This window comes from Triturus cristatus, chromosome 1_1 (genome assembly GCF_964204655.1).
Source record: "Triturus cristatus chromosome 1_1, aTriCri1.1, whole genome shotgun sequence".
Taxonomy (NCBI): Eukaryota; Metazoa; Chordata; class Amphibia; order Caudata; family Salamandridae; genus Triturus; species Triturus cristatus.
Window position 1 is genome coordinate 908,984,374 of NC_140579.1, and position 27,607 is coordinate 909,011,980.

Here is a 27,607-nt window from a genome sequence, read left to right on the forward strand (position 1 = left end):
GAGCAGCACTGACCGTGAAAAGTAATTCTAAGCGTACATACCTGTAACTTGTACTTCCTTCCATAGGAATCCATTGTGTGTTTTTCACCAGCAAAGTTTCTAAGTGTCCAATTTTGAAACGTACAAATAGTCCTCTAAAATCAGCCGAAATACGAATTCCGATTTACTGACCTGTTATCAGGAGAGAACCCAGGGCTGCATCTTTTAGCCCAGCACTGACCCTTAAAAGTAATTCCAAGCATACTTACCAGTAACTTGTATTTCGTTCCATAGGAATCAATTGTGTGGTTTTCACCAGAAAAGATTTTAAGTGTCCATTTTTGAAACATACACATATTCCTCTAAAATCAGCCGAACTACGAATTTCAATTTACTCACCTGTTATCAGGAGAGAACCCAGTGCTCCATCTTTTAGCCCAGCACTGCCCCTGAAAAGTAATTCTAAGCGTATTTACCAGTAACTTGTATTTCCTTCCATAGGAATCCATTGTGTGGTTTTCACCAGAAGAGTTTCCAAGTGTGCATTTTTGAAACATACAAATATTCCTCTAAAATCAGTTGAACTACGAATTCCGATTTACTCACCTGTTATCAGGAGAGAACCCAGTGCTGCATCTTTTAGAGCAGCACTGACCCTGAAAAGTAATTCTAACCGTACTTACCAGTAACTTGAACTTCCTTTCTTAGGAATCCATTGTGTGGTTTTCACCAGAAAAGTTTCCAAGTGTCCATTTTTGAAATGTACAAATATTCCTATAAAATCAGCCAAACTACGAATTCCGATTTACTCACCTGTTATCAGGAGAAAACCCAGTGCTACATCTTTTAGACCAGCACTGACCATGAAAAGTAATTTTAAGCGTACTTACCAGTAACTTGTACTTCCTTCCATAGGAATACATTGTGTGGTTTTCACCAGAAAAGTTTCTAAGTGTCCATTTTTGAAACGTACAAATATTCCTCTAAAATCAGCCGAAATACGAATTCCGATTTACTCACCTGTTATCAGCAGAGAACCCAGGGCTGCATCTTTTAACCCAGCACTGACCCTTAAAAGTAATTCCAAGCATACTTACCAGTAACTTGTATTTCGTTCCATAGGAATCAATTGTGTGGTTTTCACCAGAAAAGATTTTAAGTGTCCATTTTTGAAACATACACATATTCCTCTAAAATCAGCAGAACTCTGAATTCCGATTTACTCACCTATTATCAGGAGAGAACCCAGTGCTGCAAATTTTAGCCCAGCACTGACCCTGAAAAGTAATTCTAAGTGTACTCACCAGTAACTTGTATTTCCTTCCATAGGAATCCATTGCGTGGTTTTCACCAGAAAAGTTTCCAAGTGTCAATTTTTGAAACTTACACATATTCCTCTAAAATCAGTTGAACTACGAATTCCGATTTACTCACCTGTTATCAGGAGAGACCCCAGTGCTGCATCTTTTAGAGCAGCACTGACCGTGAAAAGTAATTCTAAGCGTACATACCTGTAACTTGTACTTCCTTCCATAGGAATCCATTGTGTGTTTTTCACCAGCAAAGTTTCTAAGTGTCCAATTTTGAAACGTACAAATAGTCCTCTAAAATCAGCCGAAATACGAATTCCGATTTACTGACCTGTTATCAGGAGAGAACCCAAGGCTGCATCTTTTAGCCCAGCACTGACCCTTAAAAGTAATTCCAAGCATACTTACCAGTAACTTGTATTTCGTTCCATAGGAATCAATTGTGTGGTTTTCACCAGAAAAGATTTTAAGTGTCCATTTTTGAAACATACACATATTCCTCTAAAATCAGCCGAACTACGAATTTCAATTTACTCACCTGTTATCAGGAGAGAACCCAGTGCTCCATCTTTTAGCCCAGCACTGCCCCTGAAAAGTAATTCTAAGCGTATTTACCAGTAACTTGTATTTCCTTCCATAGGAATCCATTGTGTGGTTTTCACCAGAAGAGTTTCCAAGTGTGCATTTTTGAAACATACAAATATTCCTCTAAAATCAGTTGAACTACGAATTCCAATTTACTCACCTGTTATCAGGAGAGAACCCAGTGCTGCATCTTTTAGAGCAGCACTGACCCTGAAAAGTAATTCTAAGCGTACTTACCAGTAACTTGAACTTCCTTTCTTAGGAATCCATTGTGTGGTTTTCACCAGAAAAGTCTCCAAGTGTCCATTTTTGAAATGTACAAATATTCCTCTAAAATCAGCCAAACTACGAATTCCGATTTACTCACCTGTTATCAGGAGAAAACCCAGTGCTACATCTTTTAGACCAGCACTGACCATGAAAAGTAATTTTAAGCGTACTTACCAGTAACTTGTACTTCCTTCCATAGGAATACATTGTGTGGTTTTCACCAGAAAAGTTTCTGAGTGTCCATTTTTGAAACGTACAAATATTCCTCTAAAATCAGCCGAACAACGAATTCCGATTTACTCACCTGTTATCAGGAGAGGACCCAGTGCTGCATCTTTTAGCCCAGCACTGACCCTGAAAAGTAATTCTAAGCATACTTACCAGTAACTTGTATTTCCTTCCATAGGAATCCATTGTGTGGTTTTCACCAGAAAAGTTTCTAAGTGTCCATTTTTTAAACGTACAAATATTCCTCTAAAATCAGCTGAACTACGAATTCCAATTTACTCACCTGTTATCAGGAGAGAACCCAGTGCTGCATCTTTTAGAGTAGCACTGACCCTGAAAAGTAATTCTAAGTGTACTTACCAGTAACTTGTATTTCCTTCCATAGGAATCCATTGTGTGGTTTTCACCAGAAGAGTTTCCAAGTGTCCATTTTTGAAACATACAAATATTCCTCTAAAATCAGTTGAACTACGAATTCCGATTTACTCACCTGTTATCAGGAGAGAACCCAGTGCTGCATCTTTTAGAGCAGCACTGACCCTGAAAAGTAATTCTAAGCGTACTTACCAGTAACTTGTACTTCCTTTCTTAGGAATCCATTGTGTGGTTTTGACCAGAAAAGTTTCCAAGTGTCCATTTTTGAAATGTACAAATATTCCTCTAAAATCAGCCAAACTACGAATTTCGATTTACTCACCTGTTATCGGGAGAAAACCCAGTGCTGCATCTTTTAGACCAGCACTGACCATGAAAAGTAATTCTAAGCGTACTTACCAGTAACTTGTACTTCCTTCCATAGGAATCCATTGTGTGGTTTTCACCAGAAAAGTTTCTAAGTTTCCATTTTTGAAACGTACAAATATTCCTCTAAAATCAGCCGAAATACGAATTCCGATTTACTCACCTGTTATCAGGAGAGAACCCAGGGCTGCGTCTTTTAACCCAGCACTGACCCTGAAAAGTAATTCTAAGCATACTTACCAGTAACTTGTATTTTCTTCCATAGGAATCCATTGTGTGGTTTTCACCAGAAAAGTTTCTAAGTGTCCATTTTTGAAACGTACAAATATTCCTCTAAAATCAGCCGAACTACGAATTCCAATTTACTCACCTGTTATCAGGAGAGAACCCAGTGCTGCATCTTTTAGATCAGCACTGACCCTGAAAAGTAATTCTAAGCGTACTTACCAGTAACTTGTATTTCCTTCCTTAGGAATCCATTGTGTGGTTTTCACCAGAAAAGTTTCCAAGTGTCCATTTCTGAAATGTACAAATATTCTTCTAAAATCAGCCGAACTATGCATTCTGATTTACTCACCTGTTATCAGGAATGAACTCAAGGCTGCATCTTTTAGCCCAGCACTGACCCTGAAATGTAATCCTAATCGTACTTACCAGTAACTTGTATTTCCTTCCATAGGAATCCATTGTGTGGTTTTCACCAGAAAAGTTTCCAAGTGCCCATTTTTGAAATGTACAAATATTCTTCTAAAATAAGCCAAACTACGAATTCCGATTTACTCACCTGTGATCAGGAGAGAAACCAGGGCTGCATCTTTAAGCCCTGCACTGACCCTGAAAAGTAATTCAAATCATACTTACCAGTAACTTGTATTTCCTTCAATAGGAATCATTGTGTGGTTTTCACCAGAAAAGTTTCTGAGTGTCCATTTTTGAAACGTACAAATATTCCTCTAAAATCAGCCGAACAACAAATTCTGATTTACTCACCTGTTGTCAGGAGAGGACCCAGTGCTGCATCTTTTAGCCCAGCACTGACCCTGAAAAGTAATTCTAAGCATACTTACCAGTAACTTGTATTTCCTTCCATAGGAATCCATTGTGTGTTTTTCACCAGAAAAGTTTCTAAGTGTCCATTTTTGAAACGTACAAATATTCCTTTAAAATCAGCTGAACTACGAATTCCAATTTACTCACCTGTTATCAGGAGATAACCCAGTGCTGCATCTTTTAGAGCAGCACTGACCCTGAAAAGTAATTCTAAGCGTACTTACCAGTAACTTGTATTTCCTTCCATAGGAATCCATTCTGTGGTTTTCACCAGAAAAGTTTCCAAGTATCCATTTTTGAAATGTACAAATATTCTTCTAAAATCAGCCGAACTACGAATTCTGATTTACTCACCTGTTATCAGGAGAGAAACCAGGGCTGCATCTTTAAGACCTGCACTGACCCTAAAAAGTAATTCAAATCGTACTTACCAGTAACTTGTATTTCATTCAATAGGAATCATTGTGTGGTTTTCACCAGAAAAGTTTCCAAGTGTCCATTTTTGAAATGTACAAATATTCCTCTAAAATCAGCCAAACTACGAATTACGATTTACTCACCTGTTATCAGGAGAAAACCCAGTGCTACATCTTTTAGACCAGCACTGACCATGAAAAGTAATTTTAAGCGTACTTACCAGTAACTTGTACTTCCTTCCATAGGAATCCATTGTGTGGTTTTCACCAGAAAAGTTTCTAAGTGTCCATTTTTGAAACGTACAAATATTCCTCTAAAATCAGCCGAAATACGAATTCCGATTTACTCACCTGTTATCAGGAGAGAACCCAGGGCTGCATCTTTTAACCCAGCACTGACCCTGAAAAGTAATTCTAAGCATACTTACTAGTAACTTGTATTTCCTTCCATAGGAATCCATTGTGTGGTTTTCACCAGAAAAGTTTCTAAGTGTCCATTTTTGAAACGTACAAATATTCCTCTAAAATCAGCCAAACTACGAATTCCAATTTACTCGCCTGTTATCAGGAGAGAACCCAGTGCTGCATCTTTTAGCCCAGCACTGACCCTGAAATGTAATCCTAATCGTACTTACCAGTAACTTGTATTTCCTTCCATAGGAATCCATTGTGTGGTTTTCACCAGAAAAGTTTCCAAGTGCCCATTTTTGAAATGTACAAATATTCTTCTAAAATAAGCCGAACTACAAATTCTGATTTACTGACCTGTGATCAGGAGAGAAACCAGGGCTGCATCTTTTAGCCCAGCACTGCCCCTGAAAAGTAATTCTAAGTGTACTTACCAGTAACTTGTATTTCCTTCCATAGGAATCCATTGTGTTGTTTTCACCAGAAGAGTTTCCAAGTGTCCATTTTTGAAATGTACAAATATTCCTTTAAAATCAGCCAAACTACGAATTCCGATTTACTCACCTGTTATCAGGAGAAAACCCAGTGCTGCATCTTTTAGACCAGCACTGACCATGAAAAGTAATTCTAAGCGTACTTACCAGTAACTTGTACTTCCTTCCATAGGAATCCATTGTGTGGTTTTCACCAGAAAAGTTTCTAAGTGTCCACTTTTGAAACGTACAAATATTCCTCTAAAATCAGCCGAAATACGAATTCCGATTTACTCACCTGTTATCAGGAGAGAACCCAGGGCTGCATCTTTTAACCCAGCACTGACCCTGAAAAGTAATTCTAAGCATACTTATCAGTAACTTGTATTTCCTTCCATAGGAATCCATTGTGTGGTTTTCACCAGAAAAGTTTCTAAGTGTCCATTTTTGAAACGTACAAATATTCCTTTAAAATCAGCCGAACTATGAATTCCGATTTAATCAACTGTTATCAGGAATGAACTCAAGGCTGCATCTTTTAGCCCAGCACTGACCCTGAAATGTCATCCTAATCGTACTTACCAGTAACTTGTATTTCCTTCCATAGGAATCCATTGTGTGGTTTTCACCAGAAAAGTTTCCAGGTGCCCATTTTTGAAATGTACAAATATTCTTCTAAAATCAGCTGAACTACGAATTCCGATTTAATCACCTGTGATCAGGAGAGAAACCAGGGCTGCATCTTTAAGCCCTGCACTGACCCTGAAAAGTAATTCAAATCATACTTACCAGTAACTTGTATTTCCTTCCATAGGAATCCATTGTGTGGTTTTCACCAGAAAAGTTTCTAAGTGTCCATTTTTGAAACGTACAAATATTCCTCTAAAATCAGCCAAACTACGAATTCCAATTTACTCGCCTGTTATCAGGAGAGAACCCAGTGCTGCATCTTTTAGCCCTGCACTGACCCTGAAATGTAATCCTAATCGTACTTACCAGTAACTTGTATTTCCTTCCATAGGAATCCATTGTGTGGTTTTCACCAGAAAAGTTTCCAAGTGCCCATTTTTGAAATGTACAAATATTCTTCTAAAATAAGCCGAACTACAAATTCTGATTTACTGACCTGTGATCAGGAGAGAAACCAGGGCTGCATCTTTTAGCCCAGCACTGCCCCTGAAAAGTAATTCTAAGTGTACTTACCAGTAACTTGTATTTCCTTCCATAGGAATCCATTGTGTTGTTTTCACCAGAAGAGTTTCCAAGTGTCCATTTTTGAAATGTACAAATATTCCTTTAAAATCAGCCAAACTACGAATTCCGATTTACTCACCTGTTATCAGGAGAAAACCCAGTGCTGCATCTTTTAGACCAGCACTGACCATGAAAAGTAATTCTAAGCGTACTTACCAGTAACTTGTACTTCCTTCCATAGGAATCCATTGTGTGGTTTTCACCAGAAAAGTTTCTAAGTGTCCACTTTTGAAACGTACAAATATTCCTCTAAAATCAGCCGAAATACGAATTCCGATTTACTCACCTGTTATCAGGAGAGAACCCAGGGCTGCATCTTTTAACCCAGCACTGACCCTGAAAAGTAATTCTAAGCATACTTATCAGTAACTTGTATTTCCTTCCATAGGAATCCATTGTGTGGTTTTCACCAGAAAAGTTTCTAAGTGTCCATTTTTGAAACGTACAAATATTCCTTTAAAATCAGCCGAACTATGAATTCCGATTTAATCAACTGTTATCAGGAATGAACTCAAGGCTGCATCTTTTAGCCCAGCACTGACCCTGAAATGTCATCCTAATCGTACTTATCAGTAACTTGTATTTCCTTCCATAGGAATCCATTGTGTGGTTTTCACCAGAAAAGTTTCCAGGTGCCCATTTTTGAAATGTACAAATATTCTTCTAAAATCAGCTGAACTACGAATTCCGATTTAATCACCTGTGATCAGGAGAGAAACCAGGGCTGCATCTTTAAGCCCTGCACTGACCCTGAAAAGTAATTCAAATCATACTTACCAGTAACTTGTATTTCCTTCAATAGGTATCATTGTGTGGTTTTCACCAGAAAAGTTTCTGAGTGTCCATTTTCTGAAACGTACAAATATTCCTCTAAAATCAGTCGAACTACGAATTCCGATTTACTCACCTGTTATCAGGAGAGAACCCAGTGCTGCATCTTTTAGAGCAGCGCTGACCCTGAAAAGTAATTCTAAGCGTACTTACCAGTAACTTGTATTTCCTTCCTTAGTAATCAATTGTGTGGTTTTCACCAGAAATGTTTCTAAGTGTCAATTTTTGTAATGTACAAATATTCCTCTAAAATCAGCAGAACTCTGAATTCCGATTTACTCACCTGTTATCAGGAGAGAACCCAGTGCTGCAAATTTTAGCCCAGCACTGACCCTGAAAAGTAATTCTAAGTGTACTCACCAGTAACTTGTATTTTCTTCCATAGGAATCCATTGTGTGGTTTTCACCAGAAAAGTGTCCAAGTGTCCATTTTTGAAACTTACACATATTCCTCTAAAATCAGTTGAACTACGAATTCCGATTTACTCACCTGTTATCAGGAGAGACCCCAGTGCTGCATCTTTTAGAGCAGCACTGACCGTGAAAAGTAATTCTAAGCGTACATAACTGTCACTTGTACTTCCTTCCATAGGAATCCATTGTGTGTTTTTCACCAGCAAAGTTTCTAAGTGTCCAATTTTGAAACGTACAAATAGTCCTCTAAAATCAGCCGAAATACGAATTCCGATTTACTGACCTGTTATCAGGAGAGAACCCAGGGCTGCATCTTTTAGCCCAGCACTGACCCTTAAAAGTAATTCCAAGCATACTTACCAGTAACTTGTATTTTGTTCCATAGGAATCAATTGTGTGGTTTTCACCAGAAAAGATTTTAAGTGTCCATTTTTGAAACATACACATATTCCTCTAAAATCAGCCGAACTACGAATTTCAATTTACTCACCTGTTATCAGGAGAGAACCCAGTGCTCCATCTTTTAGCCCAGCACTGCCCCTGAAAAGTAATTCTAAGCGTATTTACCAGTAACTTGTATTTCCTTCCATAGGAATCCATTGTGTGGTTTTCACCAGAAGAGTTTCCAAGTGTGCATTTTTGAAACATACAAATATTCCTCTAAAATCAGTTGAACTACGAATTCCAATTTACTCACCTGTTATCAGGAGAGAACCCAGTGCTGCATCTTTTAGAGCAGCACTGACCCTGAAAAGTAATTCTAAGCGTACTTACCAGTAACTTGAACTTCCTTTCTTAGGAATCCATTGTGTGGTTTTCACCAGAAAAGTCTCCAAGTGTCCATTTTTGAAATGTACAAATATTCCTCTAAAATCAGCCAAACTACGAATTCCGATTTACTCACCTGTTATCAGGAGAAAACCCAGTGCTACATCTTTTAGACCAGCACTGACCATGAAAAGTAATTTTAAGCGTACTTACCAGTAACTTGTACTTCCTTCCATAGGAATACATTGTGTGGTTTTCACCAGAAAAGTTTCTGAGTGTCCATTTTTGAAACGTACAAATATTCCTCTAAAATCAGCCGAACAACGAATTCCGATTTACTCACCTGTTATCAGGAGAGGACCCAGTGCTGCATCTTTTAGCCCAGCACTGACCCTGAAAAGTAATTCTAAGCATACTTACCAGTAACTTGTATTTCCTTCCATAGGAATCCATTGTGTGGTTTTCACCAGAAAAGTTTCTAAGTGTCCATTTTTTAAACGTACAAATATTCCTCTAAAATCAGCTGAACTACGAATTCCAATTTACTCACCTGTTATCAGGAGAGAACCCAGTGCTGCATCTTTTAGAGTAGCACTGACCCTGAAAAGTAATTCTAAGTGTACTTACCAGTAACTTGTATTTCCTTCCATAGGAATCCATTGTGTGGTTTTCACCAGAAGAGTTTCCAAGTGTCCATTTTTGAAACATACAAATATTCCTCTAAAATCAGTTGAACTACGAATTCCGATTTACTCACCTGTTATCAGGAGAGAACCCAGTGCTGCATCTTTTAGAGCAGCACTGACCCTGAAAAGTAATTCTAAGCGTACTTACCAGTAACTTGTACTTCCTTTCTTAGGAATCCATTGTGTGGTTTTGACCAGAAAAGTTTCCAAGTGTCCATTTTTGAAATGTACAAATATTCCTCTAAAATCAGCCAAACTACGAATTTCGATTTACTCACCTGTTATCGGGAGAAAACCCAGTGCTGCATCTTTTAGACCAGCACTGACCATGAAAAGTAATTCTAAGCGTACTTACCAGTAACTTGTACTTCCTTCCATAGGAATCCATTGTGTGGTTTTCACCAGAAAAGTTTCTAAGTTTCCATTTTTGAAACGTACAAATATTCCTCTAAAATCAGCCGAAATACGAATTCCGATTTACTCACCTGTTATCAGGAGAGAACCCAGGGCTGCGTCTTTTAACCCAGCACTGACCCTGAAAAGTAATTCTAAGCATACTTACCAGTAACTTGTATTTTCTTCCATAGGAATCCATTGTGTGGTTTTCACCAGAAAAGTTTCTAAGTGTCCATTTTTGAAACGTACAAATATTCCTCTAAAATCAGCCGAACTACGAATTCCAATTTACTCACCTGTTATCAGGAGAGAACCCAGTGCTGCATCTTTTAGATCAGCACTGACCCTGAAAAGTAATTCTAAGCGTACTTACCAGTAACTTGTATTTCCTTCCTTAGGAATCCATTGTGTGGTTTTCACCAGAAAAGTTTCCAAGTGTCCATTTCTGAAATGTACAAATATTCTTCTAAAATCAGCCGAACTATGCATTCTGATTTACTCACCTGTTATCAGGAATGAACTCAAGGCTGCATCTTTTAGCCCAGCACTGACCCTGAAATGTAATCCTAATCGTACTTACCAGTAACTTGTATTTCCTTCCATAGGAATCCATTGTGTGGTTTTCACCAGAAAAGTTTCCAAGTGCCCATTTTTGAAATGTACAAATATTCTTCTAAAATAAGCCAAACTACGAATTCCGATTTACTCACCTGTGATCAGGAGAGAAACCAGGGCTGCATCTTTAAGCCCTGCACTGACCCTGAAAAGTAATTCAAATCATACTTACCAGTAACTTGTATTTCCTTCAATAGGAATCATTGTGTGGTTTTCACCAGAAAAGTTTCTGAGTGTCCATTTTTGAAACGTACAAATATTCCTCTAAAATCAGCCGAACAACAAATTCTGATTTACTCACCTGTTGTCAGGAGAGGACCCAGTGCTGCATCTTTTAGCCCAGCACTGACCCTGAAAAGTAATTCTAAGCATACTTACCAGTAACTTGTATTTCCTTCCATAGGAATCCATTGTGTGTTTTTCACCAGAAAAGTTTCTAAGTGTCCATTTTTGAAACGTACAAATATTCCTTTAAAATCAGCTGAACTACGAATTCCAATTTACTCACCTGTTATCAGGAGATAACCCAGTGCTGCATCTTTTAGAGCAGCACTGACCCTGAAAAGTAATTCTAAGCGTACTTACCAGTAACTTGTATTTCCTTCCATAGGAATCCATTCTGTGGTTTTCACCAGAAAAGTTTCCAAGTATCCATTTTTGAAATGTACAAATATTCTTCTAAAATCAGCCGAACTACGAATTCTGATTTACTCACCTGTTATCAGGAGAGAAACCAGGGCTGCATCTTTAAGACCTGCACTGACCCTAAAAAGTAATTCAAATCGTACTTACCAGTAACTTGTATTTCATTCAATAGGAATCATTGTGTGGTTTTCACCAGAAAAGTTTCCAAGTGTCCATTTTTGAAATGTACAAATATTCCTCTAAAATCAGCCAAACTACGAATTACGATTTACTCACCTGTTATCAGGAGAAAACCCAGTGCTACATCTTTTAGACCAGCACTGACCATGAAAAGTAATTTTAAGCGTACTTACCAGTAACTTGTACTTCCTTCCATAGGAATCCATTGTGTGGTTTTCACCAGAAAAGTTTCTAAGTGTCCATTTTTGAAACGTACAAATATTCCTCTAAAATCAGCCGAAATACGAATTCCGATTTACTCACCTGTTATCAGGAGAGAACCCAGGGCTGCATCTTTTAACCCAGCACTGACCCTGAAAAGTAATTCTAAGCATACTTACTAGTAACTTGTATTTCCTTCCATAGGAATCCATTGTGTGGTTTTCACCAGAAAAGTTTCTAAGTGTCCATTTTTGAAACGTACAAATATTCCTCTAAAATCAGCCAAACTACGAATTCCAATTTACTCGCCTGTTATCAGGAGAGAACCCAGTGCTGCATCTTTTAGCCCAGCACTGACCCTGAAATGTAATCCTAATCGTACTTACCAGTAACTTGTATTTCCTTCCATAGGAATCCATTGTGTGGTTTTCACCAGAAAAGTTTCCAAGTGCCCATTTTTGAAATGTACAAATATTCTTCTAAAATAAGCCGAACTACAAATTCTGATTTACTGACCTGTGATCAGGAGAGAAACCAGGGCTGCATCTTTTAGCCCAGCACTGCCCCTGAAAAGTAATTCTAAGTGTACTTACCAGTAACTTGTATTTCCTTCCATAGGAATCCATTGTGTTGTTTTCACCAGAAGAGTTTCCAAGTGTCCATTTTTGAAATGTACAAATATTCCTTTAAAATCAGCCAAACTACGAATTCCGATTTACTCACCTGTTATCAGGAGAAAACCCAGTGCTGCATCTTTTAGACCAGCACTGACCATGAAAAGTAATTCTAAGCGTACTTACCAGTAACTTGTACTTCCTTCCATAGGAATCCATTGTGTGGTTTTCACCAGAAAAGTTTCTAAGTGTCCACTTTTGAAACGTACAAATATTCCTCTAAAATCAGCCGAAATACGAATTCCGATTTACTCACCTGTTATCAGGAGAGAACCCAGGGCTGCATCTTTTAACCCAGCACTGACCCTGAAAAGTAATTCTAAGCATACTTATCAGTAACTTGTATTTCCTTCCATAGGAATCCATTGTGTGGTTTTCACCAGAAAAGTTTCTAAGTGTCCATTTTTGAAACGTACAAATATTCCTTTAAAATCAGCCGAACTATGAATTCCGATTTAATCAACTGTTATCAGGAATGAACTCAAGGCTGCATCTTTTAGCCCAGCACTGACCCTGAAATGTCATCCTAATCGTACTTACCAGTAACTTGTATTTCCTTCCATAGGAATCCATTGTGTGGTTTTCACCAGAAAAGTTTCCAGGTGCCCATTTTTGAAATGTACAAATATTCTTCTAAAATCAGCTGAACTACGAATTCCGATTTAATCACCTGTGATCAGGAGAGAAACCAGGGCTGCATCTTTAAGCCCTGCACTGACCCTGAAAAGTAATTCAAATCATACTTACCAGTAACTTGTATTTCCTTCAATAGGTATCATTGTGTGGTTTTCACCAGAAAAGTTTCTGAGTGTCCATTTTCTGAAACGTACAAATATTCCTCTAAAATCAGTCGAACTACGAATTCCGATTTACTCACCTGTTATCAGGAGAGAACCCAGTGCTGCATCTTTTAGAGCAGCGCTGACCCTGAAAAGTAATTCTAAGCGTACTTACCAGTAACTTGTATTTCCTTCCTTAGTAATCAATTGTGTGGTTTTCACCAGAAATGTTTCTAAGTGTCAATTTTTGTAATGTACAAATATTCCTCTAAAATCAGCAGAACTCTGAATTCCGATTTACTCACCTGTTATCAGGAGAGAACCCAGTGCTGCAAATTTTAGCCCAGCACTGACCCTGAAAAGTAATTCTAAGTGTACTCACCAGTAACTTGTATTTTCTTCCATAGGAATCCATTGTGTGGTTTTCACCAGAAAAGTGTCCAAGTGTCCATTTTTGAAACTTACACATATTCCTCTAAAATCAGTTGAACTACGAATCCCGATTTACTCACCTGTTATCAGGAGAGACCCCAGTGCTGCATCTTTTAGAGCAGCACTGACCGTGAAAAGTAATTCTAAGCGTACATAACTGTCACTTGTACTTCCTTCCATAGGAATCCATTGTGTGTTTTTCACCAGCAAAGTTTCTAAGTGTCCAATTTTGAAACGTACAAATAGTCCTCTAAAATCAGCCGAAATACGAATTCCGATTTACTGACCTGTTATCAGGAGAGAACCCAGGGCTGCATCTTTTAGCCCAGCACTGACCCTTAAAAGTAATTCCAAGCATACTTACCAGTAACTTGTATTTTGTTCCATAGGAATCAATTGTGTGGTTTTCACCAGAAAAGATTTTAAGTGTCCATTTTTGAAACATACACATATTCCTCTAAAATCAGCCGAACTACGAATTTCAATTTACTCACCTGTTATCAGGAGAGAACCCAGTGCTCCATCTTTTAGCCCAGCACTGCCCCTGAAAAGTAATTCTAAGCGTACTTACCAGTAACTTGTATTTCCTTCCATAGGAATCCATTGTGTGGTTTTCACGAGAAGAGTTTCCAAGTGTGCATTTTTGAAACATACAAATATTCCTCTAAAATCAGCCAAACTACGAATTCCGATTTACTCACCTGTTATCAGGAGAAAATCCAGTGCTACATCTTTTAGACCAGCACTGACCATGAAAAGTAATTTTAAGCGTACTTACCAGTAACTTGTACTTCCTTCCATAGGAATACATTGTGTGGTTTTCACCAGAAAAGTTTCTAAGTGTCCATTTTTGAAACGTACAAATATTCCTCTAAAATCAGCCGAAATACGAATTCCGATTTACTCACCTGTTATCAGGAGAGAACCCAGGGCTGCATCTTTTAACCCAGCACTGACCCTGAAAAGTAATTCTAAGCATACTTACCAGTAACTTGTATTTCCTTCCATAGGAATCCATTGTGTGGTTTTCACCAGAAAAGTTTCTAAGTGTCCATTTTTGAAACGTACAAATATTCCTCTAAAATCAGCCAAACTACGAATTCCAATTTACTCACCTGTTATCAGGAGAGAACCCAGTGCTGCATCTTTTAGAGCAGCACTGACCCTGAAAAGTAATTCTAAGCGTACTTACCAGTAACTTGTATTTCCTTCCATAGGAATCCATTGTGTGGTTTTCACCAGAAAAGTTTCCAAGTGTCCATTTTTGAAACGTACAAATATTCCTCTAAAATCAGCCAAACTATGAATTCTGATTTACTCACCTGTTATCAGGAATGAACTCAAGGCTGCATCTTTTAGCCCAGCACTGACCCTGAAATGTAATCCTAATCGTACTTACCAGTAACTTGTATTTCCTTCCATAGGAATCCATTGTGTGGTTTTCACCAGAAAAGTTTCCAAGTGCCCATTTTTGAAATGTACAAATATTCTTCTAAAATAAGCCGAACTACGAATTCTGATTTATTCACCTGTGATCAGGAGAGAAACCAGGGCTGCATCTTTAAGCCCTGCACTGACCCTGAAAAGTAATTCAAATCGTACTTACCAGTAACTTCTATTTCCTTCAATAGGAATCATTGTGTGGTTTCACCAGAAAAGTTTCTGAGTGTCCATTTTTGAAACATACAAATATTCATCTAAAATCAGTTGAACTACGAATTCCGATTTACTCACCTGTTATCAGGAGAGAACCCAGTGCTGCATCTTTTAGAGCAGCACTGACCCTGAAAAGTAATTCTAAGCGTACTTACCAGTAACTTGTACTTCCTTTCTTAGGAATCCATTGTGTGGTTTTGACCAGAAAAGTTTCCAAGTGTCCATTTTTGAAATGTACAAATATTCCTCTAAAATCAGCCAAACTACGAATTTCGATTTACTCACCTGTTATCAGGAGAAAACCCAGTGCTGCATCTTTTAGACCAGCACTGACCATGAAAAGTAATTCTAAGCGTACTTACCAGTAACTTGTACTTCCTTCCATAGGAATCCATTGTGTGGTTTTCACCAGAAAAGTTTCTAAGTGTCCATTTTTGAAACGTACAAATATTCCTCTAAAATCAGCCGAAATACGAATTCCGATTTACTCACCTGTTATCAGGAGAGAACCCAGGGCTGCGTCTTTTAACCCAGCACTGACCCTGAAAAGTAATTATAAGCATACTTACCAGTAACTTGTATTTTCTTCCATAGGAATCCATTGTGTGGTTTTCACCAGAAAAGTTTCCAAGTGTCCATTTCTGAAACGTACAAATATTCTTCTAAAATCAGCCGAACTATGCATTCTGATTTACTCACCTGTTATCAGGAATGAACTCAAGGCTGCATCTTTTAGCCCAGCACTGCCCCTGAAATGTCATCCTAATCGTACTTACCAGTAACTTGTATTTCCTTCCATAGGAATCCATTGTGTGGTTTTCACCAGAAAAGTTTCCAAGTGCCCATTTTTGAAATGTACAAATATTCCTCTAAAATCAGCCAAACTACGAATTCCGATTTACTCACCTGTTATCAGGAGAAAACCCAGTGCTACATCTTTTAGACCAGCACTGACCATGAAAAGTAATTTTAAGCGTACTTACCAGTAACTTGTACTTCCTTCCATAGGAATCCATTGTGTGGTTTTCACCAGAAAAGTTTCTAAGTGTCCATTTTTGAAACGTACAAATATTCCTCTAAAATCAGCCGAAATACGAATTCCGATTTACTCACCTGTTATCAGGAGAGAACCCAGGGCTGCATCTTTTAACCCAGCACTGACCCTGAAAAGTAATTCTAAGCATACTTACTAGTAACTTGTATTTCCTTCCATAGGAATCCATTGTGTGGTTTTCACCAGAAAAGTTTCTAAGTGTCCATTTTTGAAACGTACAAATATTCCTCTAAAATCAGCCAAACTACGAATTCCAATTTACTCGCCTGTTATCAGGAGAGAACCCAGTGCTGCATCTTTTAGCCCAGCACTGACCCTGAAATGTAATCCTAATCGTACTTACCAGTAACTTGTATTTCCTTCCATAGGAATCCATTGTGTGGTTTTCACCAGAAAAGTTTCCAAGTGCCCATTTTTGAAATGTACAAATATTCTTCTAAAATAAGCCGAACTACAAATTCTGATTTACTGACCTGTGATCAGGAGAGAAACCAGGGCTGCATCTTTTAGCCCAGCACTGCCCCTGAAAAGTAATTCTAAGTGTACTTACCAGTAACTTGTATTTCCTTCCATAGGAATCCATTGTGTTGTTTTCACCAGAAGAGTTTCCAAGTGTCCATTTTTGAAATGTACAAATATTCCTTTAAAATCAGCCAAACTACGAATTCCGATTTACTCACCTGTTATCAGGAGAAAACCCAGTGCTGCATCTTTTAGACCAGCACTGACCATGAAAAGTAATTCTAAGCGTACTTACCAGTAACTTGTACTTCCTTCCATAGGAATCCATTGTGTGGTTTTCACCAGAAAAGTTTCTAAGTGTCCACTTTTGAAACGTACAAATATTCCTCTAAAATCAGCCGAAATACGAATTCCGATTTACTCACCTGTTATCAGGAGAGAACCCAGGGCTGCATCTTTTAACCCAGCACTGACCCTGAAAAGTAATTCTAAGCATACTTATCAGTAACTTGTATTTCCTTCCATAGGAATCCATTGTGTGGTTTTCACCAGAAAAGTTTCTAAGTGTCCATTTTTGAAACGTACAAATATTCCTTTAAAATCAGCCGAACTATGAATTCCGATTTAATCAACTGTTATCAGGAATGAACTCAAGGCTGCATCTTTTAGCCCAGCACTGACCCTGAAATGTCATCCTAATCGTACTTACCAGTAACTTGTATTTCCTTCCATAGGAATCCATTGTGTGGTTTTCACCAGAAAAGTTTCCAAGTGCCCATTTTTGAAATGTACAAATATTCTTCTAAAATCAGCTGAACTACGAATTCCGATTTAATCACCTGTGATCAGGAGAGAAACCAGGGCTGCATCTTTAAGCCCTGCACTGACCCTGAAAAGTAATTCAAATCATACTTACCAGTAACTTGTATTTCCTTCAATAGGTATCATTGTGTGGTTTTCACCAGAAAAGTTTCTGAGTGTCCATTTTCTGAAACGTACAAATATTCCTCTAAAATCAGTCGAACTACGAATTCCGATTTACTCACCTGTTATCAGGAGAGAACCCAGTGCTGCATCTTTTAGAGCAGCGCTGACCCTGAAAAGTAATTCTAAGCGTACTTACCAGTAACTTGTATTTCCTTCCTTAGTAATCAATTGTGTGGTTTTCACCAGAAATGTTTCTAAGTGTCAATTTTTGTAATGTACAAATATTCCTCTAAAATCAGCAGAACTCTGAATTCCGATTTACTCACCTGTTATCAGGAGAGAACCCAGTGCTGCAAATTTTAGCCCAGCACTGACCCTGAAAAGTAATTCTAAGTGTACTCACCAGTAACTTGTATTTTCTTCCATAGGAATCCATTGTGTGGTTTTCACCAGAAAAGTGTCCAAGTGTCCATTTTTGAAACTTACACATATTCCTCTAAAATCAGTTGAACTACGAATTCCGATTTACTCACCTGTTATCAGGAGAGACCCCAGTGCTGCATCTTTTAGAGCAGCACTGACCGTGAAAAGTAATTCTAAGCGTACATAACTGTCACTTGTACTTCCTTCCATAGGAATCCATTGTGTGTTTTTCACCAGCAAAGTTTCTAAGTGTCCAATTTTGAAACGTACAAATAGTCCTCTAAAATCAGCCGAAATACGAATTCCGATTTACTGACCTGTTATCAGGAGAGAACCCAGGGCTGCATCTTTTAGCCCAGCACTGACCCTTAAAAGTAATTCCAAGCATACTTACCAGTAACTTGTATTTTGTTCCATAGGAATCAATTGTGTGGTTTTCACCAGAAAAGATTTTAAGTGTCCATTTTTGAAACATACACATATTCCTCTAAAATCAGCCGAACTACGAATTTCAATTTACTCACCTGTTATCAGGAGAGAACCCAGTGCTCCATCTTTTAGCCCAGCACAGCCCCTGAAAAGTAATTCTAAGCGTACTTACCAGTAACTTATATTTCCTTCCATAGGAATCCATTGTGTGGTTTTCACGAGAAGAGTTTACAAGTGTGCATTTTTGAAACATACAAATATTCCTCTAAAATCAGCCAAACTACGAATTCCGATTTACTCACCTGTTATCAGGAGAAAATCCAGTGCTACATCTTTTAGACCAGCACTGACCATGAAAAGTAATTTTAAGCGTACTTACCAGTAACTTGTACTTCCTTCCATAGGAATACATTGTGTGGTTTTCACCAGAAAAGTTTCTAAGTGTCCATTTTTGAAACGTACAAATATTCCTCTAAAATCAGCCGAAATACGAATTCCGATTTACTCACCTGTTATCAGGAGAGAACCCAGGGCTGCATCTTTTAACCCAGCACTGACCCTGAAAAGTAATTCTAAGCATACTTACCAGTAACTTGTATTTCCTTCCATAGGAATCCATTGTGTGGTTTTCACCAGAAAAGTTTCTAAGTGTCCATTTTTGAAACGTACAAATATTCCTCTAAAATCAGCCAAACTATGAATTCCAATTTACTCACCTGTTATCAGGAGAGAACCCAGTGCTGCATCTTTTAGAGCAGCACTGACCCTGAAAAGTAATTCTAAGCGTACTTACCAGTAACTTGTATTTCCTTCCATAGGAATCCATTGTGTGGTTTTCACCAGAAAAGTTTCCAAGTGTCCATTTTTGAAACGTACAAATATTCCTCTAAAATCAGCCAAACTATGAATTCTGATTTACTCACCTGTTATCAGGAATGAACTCAAGGCTGCATCTTTTAGCCCAGCACTGACCCTGAAATGTAATCCTAATCGTACTTACCAGTAACTTGTATTTCCTTCCATAGGAATCCATTGTGTGGTTTTCACCAGAAAAGTTTCCAAGTGCCCATTTTTGAAATGTACAAATATTCTTCTAAAATAAGCCGAACTACGAATTCTGATTTATTCACCTGTGATCAGGAGAGAAACCAGGGCTGCATCTTTAAGCCCTGCACTGACCCTGAAAAGTAATTCAAATCGTACTTACCAGTAACTTCTATTTCCTTCAATAGGAATCATTGTGTGGTTTTCACCAGAAAAGTTTCTGAGTGTCCATTTTTGAAACATACAAATATTCATCTAAAATCAGTTGAACTACGAATTCCGATTTACTCACCTGTTATCAGGAGAGAACCCAGTGCTGCATCTTTTAGAGCAGCACTGACCCTGAAAAGTAATTCTAAGCGTACTTACCAGTAACTTGTACTTCCTTTCTTAGGAATCCATTGTGTGGTTTTGACCAGAAAAGTTTCCAAGTGTCCATTTTTGAAATGTACAAATATTCCTCTAAAATCAGCCAAACTACGAATTTTGATTTACTCACCTGTTATCAGGAGAAAACCCAGTGCTGCATCTTTTAGACCAGCACTGACCATGAAAAGTAATTCTAAGCGTACTTACCAGTAACTTGTACTTCCTTCCATAGGAATCCATTGTGTGGTTTTCACCAGAAAAGTTTCTAAGTGTCCATTTTTGAAACGTACAAATATTCCTCTAAAATCAGCCGAAATACGAATTCCGATTTACTCACCTGTTATCAGGAGAGAACCCAGGGCTGCGTCTTTTAACCCAGCACTGACCCTGAAAAGTAATTATAAGCATACTTACCAGTAACTTGTATTTTCTTCCATAGGAATCCATTGTGTGGTTTTCACCAGAAAAGTTTCCAAGTGTCCATTTCTGAAACGTACAAATATTCTTCTAAAATCAGCCGAACTATGCATTCTGATTTACTCACCTGTTATCAGGAATGAACTCAAGGCTGCATCTTTTAGCCCAGCACTGCCCCTGAAATGTCATCCTAATCGTACTTACCAGTAACTTGTATTTCCTTCCATAGGAATCCATTGTGTGGTTTTCACCAGAAAAGTTTCCAAGTGCCCATTTTTGAAATGTACAAATATTCCTCTAAAATCAGCCAAACTACGAATTCCGATTTACTCACCTGTTATCAGGAGAAAACCCAGTGCTACATCTTTTAGACCAGCACTGACCATGAAAAGTAATTTTAAGCGTACTTACCAGTAACTTGTACTTCCTTCCATAGGAATCCATTGTGTGGTTTTCACCAGAAAAGTTTCTAAGTGTCCATTTTTGAAACGTACAAATATTCCTCTAAAATCAGCCGAAATACGAATTCCGATTTACTCACCTGTTATCAGGAGAGAACCCAGGGCTGCAACTTTTAACCCAGCACTGACCCTGAAAAGTAATTCTAAGCATACTTACTAGTAACTTGTATTTCCTTCCATAGGAATCCATTGTGTGGTTTTCACCAGAAAAGTTTCTAAGTGTCCATTTTTGAAACGTACAAATATTCCTCTAAAATCAGCCAAACTACGAATTCCAATTTACTCGCCTGTTATCAGGAGAGAACCCAGTGCTGCATCTTTTAGCCCAGCACTGACCCTGAAATGTAATCCTAATCGTACTTACCAGTAACTTGTATTTCCTTCCATAGGAATCCATTGTGTGGTTTTCACCAGAAAAGTTTCCAAGTGCCCATTTTTGAAATGTACAAATATTCTTCTAAAATAAGCCGAACTACAAATTCTGATTTACTGACCTGTGATCAGGAGAGAAACCAGGGCTGCATCTTTTAGCCCAGCACTGCCCCTGAAAAGTAATTCTAAGTGTACTTACCAGTAACTTGTATTTCCTTCCATAGGAATCCATTGTGTTGTTTTCACCAGAAGAGTTTCCAAGTGTCCATTTTTGAAATGTACAAATATTCCTTTAAAATCAGCCAAACTACGAATTCCGATTTACTCAACTGTTATCAGGAGAAAACCCAGTGCTGCATCTTTTAGACCAGCACTGACCATGAAAAGTAATTCTAAGCGTACTTACCAGTAACTTGTACTTCCTTCCATAGGAATCCATTGTGTGGTTTTCACCAGAAAAGTTTCTAAGTGTCCACTTTTGAAACGTACAAATATTCCTCTAAAATCAGCCGAAATACGAATTCCGATTTACTCACCTGTTATCAGGAGAGAACCCAGGGCTGCATCTTTTAACCCAGCACTGACCCTGAAAAGTAATTCTAAGCATACTTATCAGTAACTTGTATTTCCTTCCATAGGAATCCATTGTGTGGTTTTCACCAGAAAAGTTTCTAAGTGTCCATTTTTGAAACGTACAAATATTCCTTTAAAATCAGCCGAACTATGAATTCCGATTTAATCAACTGTTATCAGGAATGAACTCAAGGCTGCATCTTTTAGCCCAGCACTGACCCTGAAATGTCATCCTAATCGTACTTACCAGTAACTTGTATTTCCTTCCATAGGAATCCATTGTGTGGTTTTCACCAGAAAAGTTTCCAAGTGCCCATTTTTGAAATGTACAAATATTCTTCTAAAATCAGCTGAACTACGAATTCCGATTTAATCACCTGTGATCAGGAGAGAAACCAGGGCTGCATCTTTAAGCCCTGCACTGACCCTGAAAAGTAATTCAAATCATACTTACCAGTAACTTGTATTTCCTTCAATAGGTATCATTGTGTGGTTTTCACCAGAAAAGTTTCTGAGTGTCCATTTTCTGAAACGTACAAATATTCCTCTAAAATCAGTCGAACTACGAATTCCGATTTACTCACCTGTTATCAGGAGAGAACCCAGTGCTGCATCTTTTAGAGCAGCGCTGACCCTGAAAAGTAATTCTAAGCGTACTTACCAGTAACTTGTATTTCCTTCCTTAGTAATCAATTGTGTGGTTTTCACCAGAAATGTTTCTAAGTGTCAATTTTTGTAATGTACAAATATTCCTCTAAAATCAGCAGAACTCTGAATTCCGATTTACTCACCTGTTATCAGGAGAGAACCCAGTGCTGCAAATTTTAGCCCAGCACTGACCCTGAAAAGTAATTCTAAGTGTACTCACCAGTAACTTGTATTTTCTTCCATAGGAATCCATTGTGTGGTTTTCACCAGAAAAGTGTCCAAGTGTCCATTTTTGAAACTTACACATATTCCTCTAAAATCAGTTGAACTACGAATTCCGATTTACTCACCTGTTATCAGGAGAGACCCCAGTGCTGCATCTTTTAGAGCAGCACTGACCGTGAAAAGTAATTCTAAGCGTACATAACTGTCACTTGTACTTCCTTCCATAGGAATCCATTGTGTGTTTTTCACCAGCAAAGTTTCTAAGTGTCCAATTTTGAAACGTACAAATAGTCCTCTAAAATCAGCCGAAATACGAATTCCGATTTACTGACCTGTTATCAGGAGAGAACCCAGGGCTGCATCTTTTAGCCCAGCACTGACCCTTAAAAGTAATTCCAAGCATACTTACCAGTAACTTGTATTTTGTTCCATAGGAATCAATTGTGTGGTTTTCACCAGAAAAGATTTTAAGTGTCCATTTTTGAAACATACACATATTCCTCTAAAATCAGCCGAACTACGAATTTCAATTTACTCACCTGTTATCAGGAGAGAACCCAGTGCTCCATCTTTTAGCCCAGCACTGCCCCTGAAAAGTAATTCTAAGCGTACTTACCAGTAACTTGTATTTCCTTCCATAGGAATCCATTGTGTGGTTTTCACCAGAAGAGTTTCCAAGTGTGCATTTTTGAAACATACAAATATTCCTCTAAAATCAGCCAAACTACGAATTCCGATTTACTCACCTGTTATCAGGAGAAAATCCAGTGCTACATCTTTTAGACCAGCACTGACCATGAAAAGTAATTTTAAGCGTACTTACCAGTAACTTGTACTTCCTTCCATAGGAATACATTGTGTGGTTTTCACCAGAAAAGTTTCTAAGTGTCCATTTTTGAAACGTACAAATATTCCTCTAAAATCAGCCGAAATACGAATTCCGATTTACTCACCTGTTATCAGGAGAGAACCCAGGGCTGCATCTTTTAACCCAGCACTGACCCTGAAAAGTAATTCTAAGCATACTTACCAGTAACTTGTATTTCCTTCCATAGGAATCCATTGTGTGGTTTTCACCAGAAAAGTTTCTAAGTGTCCATTTTTGAAACGTACAAATATTCCTCTAAAATCAGCCAAACTACGAATTCCAATTTACTCACCTGTTATCAGGAGAGAACCCAGTGCTGCATCTTTTAGAGCAGCACTGACCCTGAAAAGTAATTCTAAGCGTACTTACCAGTAACTTGTATTTCCTTCCATAGGAATCCATTGTGTGGTTTTCACCAGAAAAGTTTCCAAGTGTCCATTTTTGAAACGTACAAATATTCCTCTAAAATCAGCCAAACTATGAATTCTGATTTACTCACCTGTTATCAGGAATGAACTCAAGGCTGCATCTTTTAGCCCAGCACTGACCCTGAAATGTAATCCTAATCGTACTTACCAGTAACTTGTATTTCCTTCCATAGGAATCCATTGTGTGGTTTTCACCAGAAAAGTTTCCAAGTGCCCATTTTTGAAATGTACAAATATTCTTCTAAAATAAGCCGAACTACGAATTCTGATTTATTCACCTGTGATCAGGAGAGAAACCAGGGCTGCATCTTTAAGCCCTGCACTGACCCTGAAAAGTAATTCAAATCGTACTTACCAGTAACTTCTATTTCCTTCAATAGGAATCATTGTGTGGTTTTCACCAGAAAAGTTTCTGAGTGTCCATTTTTGAAACATACAAATATTCATCTAAAATCAGTTGAACTACGAATTCCGATGTACTCACCTGTTATCAGGAGAGAACCCAGTGCTGCATCTTTTAGAGTAGCACTGACCCTGAAAAGTAATTCTAAGTGTACTTACCAGTAACTTGTATTTCCTTCCATAGGAATCCATTGTGTGGTTTTCACCAGAAGAGTTTCCAAGTGTCCATTTTTGAAACATACAAATATTCCTCTAAAATCAGTTGAACTACGAATTCCGATTTACTCACCTGTTATCAGGAGAGAACCCAGTGCTGCATCTTTTAGAGCAGCACTGACCCTGAAAAGTAATTCTAAGCGTACTTACCAGTAACTTGTACTTCCTTTCTTAGGAATCCATTGTGTGGTTTTCACCAGAAGAGTTTCCAAGTGTCCATTTTTGAAACATACAAATATTCCTCTAAAATCAGTTGAACTACGAATTCCGATTTACTCACCTGTTATCAGGAGAGAACCCAGTGCTGCATCTTTTAGAGCAGCACTGACCCTGAAAAGTAATTCTAAGCGTACTTACCAGTAACTTGTACTTCCTTTCTTAGGAATCCATTGTGTGGTTTTGACCAGAAAAGTTTCCAAGTGTCCATTTTTGAAATGTACAAATATTCCTCTAAAATCAGCCAAACTACGAATTTCGATTTACTCACCTGTTATCAGGAGAAAACCCAGTGCTGCATCTTTTAGACCAGCACTGACCATGAAAAGTAATTCTAAGCGTACTTACCAGTAACTTGTACTTCCTTCCATAGGAATCCATTGTGTGGTTTTCACCAGAAAAGTTTCTAAGTGTCCATTTTTGAAACGTACAAATATTCCTCTAAAATCAGCCGAAATACGAATTCCGATTTACTCACCTGTTATCAGGAGAGAACCCAGGGCTGCGTCTTTTAACCCAGCACTGACCCTGAAAAGTAATTATAAGCATACTTACCAGTAACTTGTATTTTCTTCCATAGGAATCCATTGTGTGGTTTTCACCAGAAAAGTTTCCAAGTGTCCATTTCTGAAACGTACAAATATTCTTCTAAAATCAGCCGAACTATGCATTCTGATTTACTCACCTGTTATCAGGAATGAACTCAAGGCTGCATCTTTTAGCCCAGCACTGCCCCTGAAATGTCATCCTAATCGTACTTACCAGTAACTTGTATTTCCTTCCATAGGAATCCATTGTGTGGTTTTCACCAGAAAAGATTCCAAGTGCCCATTTTTGAAATGTACAAATATTCTTCTAAAATCAGCTGAACTATGAATTCCGATTTAATCACCTGTGATCAGGAGAGAAACCAGGGCTGCATCTTTAGCCCTGCACTGACCCTGAAAAGTAATTCAAATCATACTTACCAGTAACTTGTATTTCCTTCAATAGGTATCATTGTGTGGTTTTCACCAGAAAAGTTTCAGAGTGTCCATTTTTTAAACGTACAAATATTCCTCTAAAATCAGTCGAACTACGAATTCCGATTTACTCACCTGTTATCAGGAATGAACTCAAGGCTGCATCTTTTAGCCCAGCACTGACCCTGAAATGTAATCCTAATCGTACTTACCAGTAACTTGTATTTCCTTCCATAGGAATCCATTGTGTGGTTTTCACGAGAAAAGTTTCCAAGTGCCCATTTTTGAAATGTACAAATATTCTTCTAAAATAAGCCGAACTACAAATTCTGATTTACTGACCTGTGATCAGGAGAGAAACCAGGGCTGCATCTTTTAGCCCAGCACTGCCCCTGAAAAGTAATTCCAAGCATACTTACCAGTAACTTGTATTTCCTTCCATAGGAATCCATTGTGTTTTCACCAGAAGAGTTTCCAAGTGTCCATTTTTGAAACATACAAATATTCCTCTAAAATCAGTTGAACTACGAATTCCGATTTACTCACCTGTTATCAGGAGAAAACCCAGTGCTGCATCTTTTAGACCAGCACTGACCATGAAAAGTAATTCTAAGCGTACTTACCAGTAACTTGTACTTCCTTCCATAGGAATCCATTGTGTGGTTTTCACCAGAAAAGTTTCTAAGTGTCAACTTTTGAAACGTACAAATATTCCTCTAAAATCAGCCGAAATACGTATTCCGATTTACTCACCTGTTATCAGGAGAGAACCCAGGGCTGCATCTTTTAACCCAGCACTGACCCTGAAAAGTAATTCTAAGCATACTTACCAGTAACTTGTATTTCCTTCCATAGGAATCCATTGTGTGGTTTTCACCAGAAAAGTTTCTAAGTGTCCATTTTTGAAACGTACAAATATTCCTTTAAAATCAGCCGAACTATGAATTCCGATTTAATCAACTGTTATCAGGAATGAACTCAAGGCTGCATCTTTTAGCCCAGCACTGACCCTGAAATGTCATCCTAATCGTACTTACCAGTAACTTGTATTTCCTTCCATAGGAATCTATTGTGTGGTTTTCACCAGAAAAGTTTCCAAGTGCCCATTTTTGAAATGTACAAATATTCTTCTAAAATCAGCTGAACTACGAATTCCGATTTAATCACCTGTGATCAGGAGAGAAACCAGGGCTGCATCATTAAGCCCTGCACTGACCCTGAAAAGTAATTCAAATCATACTTACCAGTAACTTGTATTTCCTTCAATAGGTATCATTGTGTGGTTTTCACCAGAAAAGTTTCAGAGTGTCCATTTTTTAAACGTACAAATATTCCTCTAAAATCAGTCGAACTACGAATTCCGATTTACTTACCTGTTATCAGGAGAGAACCCAGTGCTGCATCTTTTAGAGCAGCGCTGACCCTGGAAAGTAATTCTAAGCGTACTTACCAGTAACTTGTATTTCCTTCCATAGTAATCAATTGTGTGGTTTTCATCAGAAAAGTTTCTAAGTGTCAATTTTTGTAATGTACAAATATTCCTCTAAAATCAGCAGAACTCTGAATTCCGATTTACTCACCTGTTATCAGGAGAGAACCCAGTGCTGCAAATTTTAGCCCAGCACTGACCCTGAAAAGTAATTCTAAGTGTACTCACCAGTAACTTGTATTTCCTTCCATAGGAATCCATTGAGTGGATTTCACCAGAAAAGTGTCCAAGTGTCCATTTTTGAAACTTACACATATTCCTCTAAAATCAGTTGAACTACGAATTCCGATTTACTCACCTGTTATCAGGAGAGACCCCAGTGCTGCATCTTTTAGAGAAGCACTGACCGTGAAAAGTAATTCTAAGCGTACATACCTGTCACTTGTACTTCCTTCCATAGGAATCCATTGTGTGTTTTTCACCAGCAAAGTTTCTAAGTGTCCAATTTTGAAACGTACAAATAGTCCTCTAAAATCAGCCGAAATACGAATTCCGATTTACTGACCTGTTATCAGGAGAGAACCCAGGGCTGCATCTTTTAGCCCAGCACTGACCCTTAAAAGTAATTCCAAGCATACTTACCAGTAACTTGTATTTCGTTCCATAGGAATCAATTGTGTGGTTTTCACCA